This window comes from Acomys russatus, unplaced genomic scaffold (assembly GCF_903995435.1).
Source record: "Acomys russatus unplaced genomic scaffold, mAcoRus1.1, whole genome shotgun sequence".
NCBI classification, from domain to species: Eukaryota; Metazoa; Chordata; class Mammalia; order Rodentia; family Muridae; genus Acomys; species Acomys russatus.
The window spans coordinates 9,999-19,996 of NW_026131528.1; positions in this window are offsets into that span (position 1 = coordinate 9,999).

Here is a 9,998-nt window from a genome sequence, read left to right on the forward strand (position 1 = left end):
AAACTACTGCACCAACCAAGGACAATACATGCAGTAAACATCAAACCCCAACTCAGATCTAGCCAATGGACAGGACATTCTCCACAGCTGTATGGAATGCCGGGACTGACTCTGACATGAACTCTGGTGCCCCATATTTGACCACCTCCCCATGGTGGAGAGGCCTGGTGGCACTCAGAGAAAGAATAGGAAGGCTACCAAATGAGACTTGATAGGCTGTGACTCTATGGTGGGGGAAGAGGTCCCCTTCTGTCACAGACCTAGGGTAGGGGAATAGGGTGAAAGATGGAGGGAGGGAGGAACGGGAGGAGACAAGTAAGGGCATAACAACTGAGATGTAATCTGAATAAATTAATTTAAAAAAGAAAGAAAGAACCTTCCTGAGAATGAGACCCATGAAAGGTTTGAGCTCTGAATTCACCTAAGGAGTGCCTCTGCTTGGAACAGCCCCTAAGGGACATGGTGCTCCAGGTCCCACAGGAAAGGCTGCACACCGAGGCCACAGCATCCATTCTAGAGGGAACAAACCCTCAAGTTGTGGCAAAAGTTTGCAGCAGCAGCAAGGACTGGCTTTGTAGATTGCAAGAGTAAGGACACCATGGGGTCTTACACCAAGGCACTAGAGAACAATGGCATTCAGTGGGTGAGTGCATCCGTTTCCCTGCTGGGAGGCCCTGAGAGGCCACTGCTGGCCAAAGTGTGTCTCCAACTGGACTTGCCTTTAATCCAGCTGTAGGAAAGCAAAGGCAGGAGGAAATCTGAGTTTCAGGCCACAAGGGAGACCCTGTCTCAAATAACAAACAGAAATAAAGAACCCAGCTGCCTTGAACAGAACATTCTCTTAACAATGATATAGCTAGTTAGTTGTAAACGTATTTGTGAATACATGTGGTCAATTGTCAAAATTTTATTTTCTCAAAGACTAATACTCTTGGCTGTCCTAAAATATTTAAAATATTTTTCATTAAAACTGCATTGCTAGGCTTTTAAGCTGCCTAAACCAGGAAAAAATTAGAATTATTTATGAATTTTAGTAAATGCTTGGCATTTTAAAAACTGGTAAATATTAATAGACATAAATATTCCCAATAAATTAAATCTGAAATAATCTGGAATTTGTAAAGATAAAATAAGAGTATTTATGATACAATTTAAGTTAGGAGTCATGAGTAGCTGAGAACTAAAGGAGGAAAATTACATATTAGCTATGCAAATTATACATAATTATATATGAGATAATAAAAATAGTTAAACAGTAAATGTAAATATGAGTGTAAATTTAAGTGAAGATATTTGAACACGAATAACTAAAATTAGATGATTATTAATGTTTGATTTGTGTCGGTTTTATGTTAAAAATAATCTAGATGGAGCTGTGCTTAGTAAAAATGTACTTGTATTTTTAACATAAAATAATTACATAATAGTTTTTAAAATATGAGTGCAATATTCATCATTTACATTTATAATACATATTTAATTATTAAAATATAAAATGCTCACATTTTCAATAGATAAAAGAAAAGTTTTAGAAATACAAACCTTAAGGCTTGGCATCTAACAAAATAAGGAAAGCTGCAGTGGTCAAACAATAAAGACAACCGTCTAAAACCCAGAGGACAAGGTCAGAGCGATAGGAAGAGGGCTGTGGCCCAGCTGTTAGCTGGTGTGACCACTCTGCTCTCTCACTAAAAATACAGGAGCTGTTTTGAGACACTTAGAATAGCCAACAGAACATAAATTTATCATAATTCAATTAAATTTTTAAAAAAAGAATAAGTAATCTGAGTCCAGATTTAATTAGAATGATTGAATGAAGTCAAGTCAGACTGGAGTTCTGCTTATTTAAAAAGTTCTCAAGATGATCCTTTCAGACTTGTTCTCTGTATCAGCGCTATTCCAGAATGTTAGGCTTACGGACACATTGCATTGAGTGGGTGTCTTGGTGTCACGGGGTTGGCTGTCTTGACATGCAAACACAGCACACAGAAGTTACAAATGGGAACCAGGCAGCTGCTGCAGGTTTATACTCCTGGGAGTCAGAGCAGTATGGAGAAACAGCACTGTCTCACATGGCTCTGTCTGCAGGGGCATTAACATTAAGATCAAGGCCAACAAAGCACATCCGTGGCTCACTGGCTATAGCACCCAGTCTCTGCTACGTTTTACCTTCTCAGTAAGATGATAATGGTAACTTTCCTATAAAGTCCCAAGAAATGTCAGGATACACACTTGTAAAGCACGGAGACCTTCACTTGGCAACACACTGAGATTTTAGGAAAGAGAAGTTGTTTGACTGTTGTTTCTTGTGCAAATTACTACATGGTCCTGAGTGTACATTTTAATAAGTATCTCATTTATTGAGAATTTCATGCAGGCATACAATTTACCATTCTTCCTTCTGACTTTGAGGATTTTAATGATCGAACTATGAGTAATAAATGTTCATGTATAGCTTCTCTAATTTATTACTTGTAGAAAACATTAGTGTGCAGTTTGTTATTATAACTGTGAACACAGAAATAAATAACATAAAATTCTCATGTGTTTTCACCCTCTGGAAATACTGACTACCTGAAACCTTCTCATCCAAATCCTATTCTCAGCACGCTTAAGAAGAAGCACAGCTGAAGTGAATTCATGATTTAAATTGCTCTGCTGTGTTACAAGTTGAGTTTGCACTGGTTTCTCCATTGCTTTCATTCATTTTAAAGCAATCAATCAATCTCTATATTATTTCTACTTTAAAAAAAAAAGAAGAAGAGAAGAAAGCAGTCACACCGTATTAACTGGATTAATGATGTGTTATTGGCAGATGTCAGCAGGTTAAACTTGAAGGATGGTAGGTTAGCTTTCTCCACTGTTATGTTTGGCCGTTCATAGCTGATGCGTACACACTTAAGATGAGCCTGTGTCAACTTACACCAAAGACAGGCTTTCACCAGAGCGGCCAGCAAATAAAGTCATGTCAAAATGGGATGTCATGTGCAGTTCTGCACTGTTATTCTGGGCCCAGTACATGTGACTTGTGCCTTGCATCTCTATTTATTAGCATGAGATAATAAGTAATGAACTCTGCTGATTGTCAGTTAGCTCTGTAACTGTTACCCCTGTATTGTCAGCATGTCAGTGTTGGGTAACAACATCTTGAAGGCTGCCGGAAGTGGTGCGGTCATGCTCTTCTTGGCTCAACTTCTCTGTGTTGAACTTGAAAGAAGGAAGGAAGTTTACTTCTGATTCCTACGCCTCACATGGAACAGGTGCACTGCAAATACATTTGCAGAATAAATAAATATCTCAAAATAAGCAGAAGTCAGGAAATATTGAAAATGTCAGGAAAGATTAAATTTGTTATGTAGGGTTTGTGTTTTCACTAACTTTTAAATGATGTCACATGACAGAAGCTTAGACGTTTATAAAGTGACGGATCCATGGTTACAGCACTTTGTGTGTGTGTGGTGTGTGTGGTGTGTGTGTGTGTGTATCAACCTTTGGAGATTCACCCTTTTCATTAACATGTGAAAAATAGTAACCTATTTGGCTCTTGTCCTGGGTGTAAAGGCTAGAAGTTGCTTCTAATCAGGTTACTTTACACCCTGGCCTTGAAATGACCAGTTCCTTGCTGAGGTATGTTGCCAGAGGCAGGGATGCCCTTAGCATGCACATCTTGACCTTTCCCTGACTTGACTGTTTTGGCCCAATGTGACCTGAGTCAGGATAACACAGTAAGGAGCAGGTGATATGTAACTATGTCCTTTGTGAACATGTCTGTGAACAGGCTTTGGACTCTTCTGAGTACAAACTGCCACTGCACTGAAAAATTTGAAGCAGTCATCACTGCCCAGGAGGTGACATAACTTAATAAAAATGAAGGCATCACTGGGACACTGCTGGCAGACTAGGCAGAGAAACCGGCTTTGCAGGCCGTGTCTATCATCCTGGGGAAACACGGGGTCTGTGAAAGTCACTCATCCGTGAGCTTAGCAGTCAGATGTGAGTGCTAGAAACATGCTCCTCTCCATAGTGCACAATAGCTCATGACGTCCAACCTGAGGGCTCCACTGCGCATTGTTAAACTTCAGAAATCCAGGGGAAAAGTTCTCGTCTTGCTTTTGTGTTTCCCCAGGTTCATCAGGAGAGTAGACATTAGTTTTTCATAGATGCCCCTCAGAAAATTGGATTCACAGCCCAGCCATCTCTTTTCCACAGGTTGTAAGCAATCAAGTTACTTTTTGCCACTGATTTCTCAGCTCCCAGGTGTCAGCAGCAGGGACAGCCAGTTCTAGACAGGACCAGTTATGTCTAACACTGTACTAGAATCTACCTTCCTTCTATGTTAGGTGGTCTCGGAACATGTGCAGAAGGCCTGAGCTGTGGTTGTGAGGGTGCCATTGAAAGGGCAGAGACAAGAGCCATGAGATCAGAGGACACATCTGTTCATAAGGTCTGTGTCTGTGACTCAAAGCTCTGCATAGCTGAAGATCGCCTACCCCATTCTCACCTGACAATGGAGCTCATTGCTAAGGAGACATGTGTGGCTTGGTGTTAAAGCTGTGCTGCACTCTCCTTGATCGGAAGATGGCATTTGGTTCTTCTACATACGGCACAAAGATCTTCATGGAAACATTTACTCTTCTCTCTTCAAACTGTGCTCTGTCCTACCCTCGCCTCTACAGGAAGCTGCTGTACAAAGTACAAGTGATCACGTGTTTCTTTACTTAGGACATTGCACATCTTTTAGCAAATAAAAGTTAACTACTTTTAGTTCTGTGAGACTTCCCCATCGGCAGGATAAGTTTACATTGCCACCTTTGACGACATCCTCAAAGCACTTTCTTGTTTGTTTGCTTGTTTATTTGTTTTATTTCTTCATGGTAACAATTTTAACCCTCAGAGCAGTTTGATTTTCCTTTCCATATGGCTACTGGTGCTGAATGCACTGCATTCAAGATGTAACAGTAGAAGTTTACACCCTGAAGGTATCTATGTCAGCCCAGGGATGAGACACCTGCACAGCCCTGTATAGTACAGCACTTTCTACAACAGGCAATGATGGGACCAACTTGATGTTGTTAAAAATGAACAGATAGAAGAGGCTTGACTTAGAAGCACAATTCAGCCATGAAGAACCGACATCAGGAAAATGGGTAGAAACAGAGATTGTCATGCTAAGTGAAATAAGGCATATATGAAATCTATACTTGGAGGAAAAGCAATATTTGAAAAGATATCATGGAGGAGTATTTAGAGTGAAGGAAAAAAAACAGACAAATGTGAGGGAAGAGTCACTACAGCAAAGAGTTACTGGGATGTAAGTAAGTAAGTCAAAGCCCATGACATGCATGCATGAGGCTTCATAAAATCTACCTTGGTCCATGAGGTGCTTTTCTCTGAGAAAGGACTGCCTCCGTGTCATCCGCACCCACAAGGTAACTAACTTATACACTGTGTCATAAAGCGCAAAGCTCCCCTTGGCTACATCACTGGAGAGTTCACGCAGCACATCCTTGCATGAAGCAAATAGTCCAGAGTAGGTCTTCAGTGATGTGTGCCTTCAATTGCTTTTCATCACTCCTGGTTTTCTTCCTCTTGCTTTGCTAAAGAACACAACTAAAAGCAACCTGGGTGATAGGGTTTCTTTCATCTTACTAATTTTCTGCAGGAAAGTCAGGGACGAGCTCAAGGCAGGCCCCTAGCGGCAAGAATGAGGCAGAGCCCAACCATGAAGGACTGTTAGTTTCCTGGCTTGCTCCCAGTGGCTTGCCTAGTATGCTTTCTTATACTTGCCAGAACCATCAGCCATGGATGACACTGCACATATAAAGCTGTCCCGTATCAATCACCAATCGAGAAAGTGCCCACCCGACTTTTCCATAGGGTAACCTGGTGGAGACAGTCCCTTTTCCAGACACATCTAAGTTTTTGCCAAACTAAAACTAACTGATTTGCCACCCTCCTCACTTATGATGCCATTTTGAGAAGGTTCACCCAACATTTCAGCATTACAGAGTTTGAATTACATTCCATCCTTACCCAAGTTTCTATCACTAAAACAATTAGACAAAGCAAAATGAAGGTGTGTAGACACGCGCGCGCACACACACACACACACACACACAAACACACACACACACACACACACACACAAACACACACACACCAAAGAGAGAGAAAGAGAGAGAGAGAGAGAGAGAAGAGAGAGAGAAGAAGAAGAGAGAGAAAGAGAGAAGATCTACTTTAGAAAGCAGCCAACTTGTTAAAGTAGTAAAATAGTTCCTGATGTTTTAATTAGTATGTTCTTCTTGGTAGCAAGGTGATGTATTACAATGCAAAGTGTAGATTGTAATGAGACGGCTTTTAATGAAGCCAGTGAAAGCCTTCCCTTTGGCGTCTCTTTATTGGGTTAATCCGTGTCCCAGAAAGCAGCATGCAACTCAGACATCATCATGACCACTGTGCCCCAGAGATTTGTAGCACTAGCGAGTATAAATGGAATGGATGCATGACACACAAAGAAGCTGGAAATGTGAGCCTTAAATCTAGGAAGAGGAAGAAATCAATGTGATTAGCAATGATAAAATTAACTTGTCGATGTCTCTGCTGTCTTAACTATTGCCTTCCTGCTCATCTCTGGGAAAATCCCAAGATTTTACACACCTTTAATTGTTGGTTACTGTTTATCAAGAAGCGGTGGCGCTATCAGGCACTCTTACGAGTAGATTGTGGAGGCTCTGGAAATTGCTACTGGTCTCCAAGAATCCCTAAGCCATGGACTCTGAGAGATGGCAATACCACTAATCTGTATCTGACTTGGGTCTTGGCACTACAAAGACACTATACATCTACCACTCTCAATGGAGGATCTCACTGATACAGATCTGCAATTGTATTTAAGAATAAAAGACTGATGGGGATTTGAATGATTATTTTAAATCAATTCATAGGTATGCTTTCTCAAATTAAAAAAAAATAAACACACAGCCACAATGAGGAAACTCCAGGCGCAGCCTAACATGTGCTCCATCCACTCACTCTTCCTTCCTGCTTCCATCTGTCCTCCCTCAGCCTGCCCATTCATCCCTCCTGCCTCTGTTTATATCCTCTCTTTCCTTCCATCTTCCCTCAGTTCCTTCTTCTCTCCCTCCATCCTTTCCTTCCTAATCCCTTCCCTTCTGCTATCTCTCTTTTCCTCTTTTCTTCCCTGCCCCCCACCCCTATTTCTTTTTACCAGCTCTCCACTCTTACTTTCCATTAACACAGGCCCTCAAGGCTAAATAGTTACCCAGGGTTTCTCCAGCACGTCTAAGATAAAGTATTCCAAAACGAAGATGGTGGGTACCACTGACCTCTAAACACTGAACTTCGGTTTGTGTCAAAATGGCTGGGTTCCAACATCTGGAACATAAAAGCAGTTTGCCCGATCTTGAAAGCTTACAAACTATTTTTATTATGATATTTTGGGAAGTGCATGCTGCATGCATATTCATGGCTTTGAAAAATGTTTCCTATTTCTATAGATTCCCTCCTCATTTGCAGGTGTGATTATGGATTCATGAACAGCTAATCACTCCTAATGTGTCCCGCACTCCAGCCACTGCATGGAGATTGTACTTGATTTTGTGATAACATAGAGTTCTGAATGAAGCTCACTGCCTTACGTAATCTGGAATCGCCTTCGGAAACAGTGGGACTGCGAGCAAAGTTAGAGTTGTTTGACATTCATACTTGAGGAGGATTGTGGGGACCCCTCATGTCTATTTGCACGGCCCCAGTCCACCCAGTTTCCTGTATGGAACATGTCAGCAGTGATTTTGAATTGCACTTTCTTATCTCCTATTTGTACTTTTTAAAAAGATGTAGTCAAATGCCCATAATCTAAAATTAGTACTGCTGGTACTAATAAATAGCACATTTTATCTTTACCAGGTAAAATGAGATTCTTACCCTGTTTCTATGAACAAACAAAGCCATTGTGCAAATTTCCCACCCCTTTTATATTTCAGGAGTTTGTTTCATGGTTTATTCAAGGAGAGATAAAAATGTACCATTCTTGTCATTTGTTGGTACAATGTATCTCAGCTAAGGAACAGCTCGTAGATTCAAGGACTCAGTTTCCTCATGCCTCATAACAGGCCTTAAAATGTTCAGAACCTTGTAAATGAAATGTGTCCCCAGGGTGTAGAAATTGGCCCATCAATGTGAAAGGAAAATGAAAGTTTCTGTGAGTATGTGACTTTCTCCAGCTAAGAGTTTAGCACCCTGACTCCATGTGGTGCAGGTGATCACTGTAGCTGGCTCCTGACAAAGGCATCGAAAGCCATAGTCTCCAGGGTTATTGAACACAGCTGTATGCAAAGCTGTCAGCAGCATGACCAGTGGCTCCAACTAGTCCTTTCTCAGCTGTGGAGCCTCAACTTGCCTGTTTTCCATTGGTAATGGACTTGTCTTCTAACTCTGCCTCTTTCTGTAACAGGTACCTTGACCATGTCATGGTAATCCATGTTTTCCACACATTCGCACATTGTCATTTCCGTCCCAATCTTCACTACCTTCCCTATCCTCTGTAGTGTGAAACATCCCTGGAATCTGGACCAGGCCAGACAGAACCCCTGTTGCCAGATCCTAACAACCCCCACCAGGGAAGATGTGCTGAATCATTAGGCTCCCTTGTTTTCCTCCTGGTACTGTTGTTATCTGTTATTCTTCTTCTTCTCTTGTATTCATATGGAAGAGCAAACCAGAACACAAGATAGGTAAATACATCCGCACCACACAGCTCTGAAATGATGAGTCAACACTGCACACCAGAGAGAGCAGTTCTGTCCCTTTACTCAGTAAATGCTGGTTGGGTCGAATTCAGTTGCACTCCTCAGACAATGCAAAGTCAGTGAAGAAAGAGAGTGCTCAGCAAGACAGCACACCAAACAAGGAACAAAAGCAAGTTCATGCCAAGCAGTGTGGCAGTGATGTATGTCAGACCACTCTTCTAGTTCTGTGGTGCTGGGAGTGCTGAGGAGGAGCCCCTCCTGCCTAGCAACTTATTTGTATTTTACCTGTGTGTGTGTGTGTGTGTGTGTGTGAGAGAGAGAGAGAGAGAGAGAGAGAGAGAGAGAGAGAGAGAGAGAGCGCAGGTGGGGTAGGGTAGGGAGAGAGATGGAGAAAGACAGAGAGGGAGAAAGACAGAGAGGGTGAGAGACAGAGAAACAGAGAGTGAGGGAGAGACAGACAGACAGAGAGAGGGGGTGAGAGACAGAGAGAAGGACAGACAGAGACAGAGAGAGAGGGAGAGAGAGAGAGAGAGAGAGAGAGAGAGAGAGAGAGAGAGAGAGAGAGAGAGAGAGGACTATAGGTGTCAACTGATTCTCCACTTCCAGTAAGTGATCCCTTGCAATGGAAGTCAGGTCATCACGCTTGGTGGAAAAAGCCTGTGCCCACATAGCCCTCTCACGAATTTAATTTAGAACTTCATAAACTTAAAACATAAAATTTTAATATATTTAGGTACAAAATAACAAGAGAGAATTAAATTTCTTACGTAAGGATTAGGGGAGGCAGGGGCACTTCTCAGTGCATGGCCCTTGTGTAATATGTCTCACAGCTTCAGGGGGATTTCTCCATTGCGGGTGTGTGCCCTGGCTTTGAAGACAATTTCTTTCTTTGCCCCCAGATCTAGATGGAGCTAGCAAGAGCGATACAGTAGTTTGGACAGCAGAGTGTTGAAACTAATTGCTATCAATAAAATCAGGTTACATTGTGAAGAGACTCTCTCCACAGGTCGTCTCAGACCTCCTGGAACTGGGGGCTGCTTCAAGGAGAAGCCACACCAAGAGGAGAAGCTGCTCCTGTGCTGTTAGGCCATGCGTAGACTGCAGCTGCAGCCTTGGCCATGCGGTGACCTGTGCACTTCACCACTCTGGGCGTCTCTTGGTGCTTCTGTGCCGGAGAGTGATTGTCAGACATTGGAGTTGGGTAGTCTGGTGAGATGTGTCACTGTGATG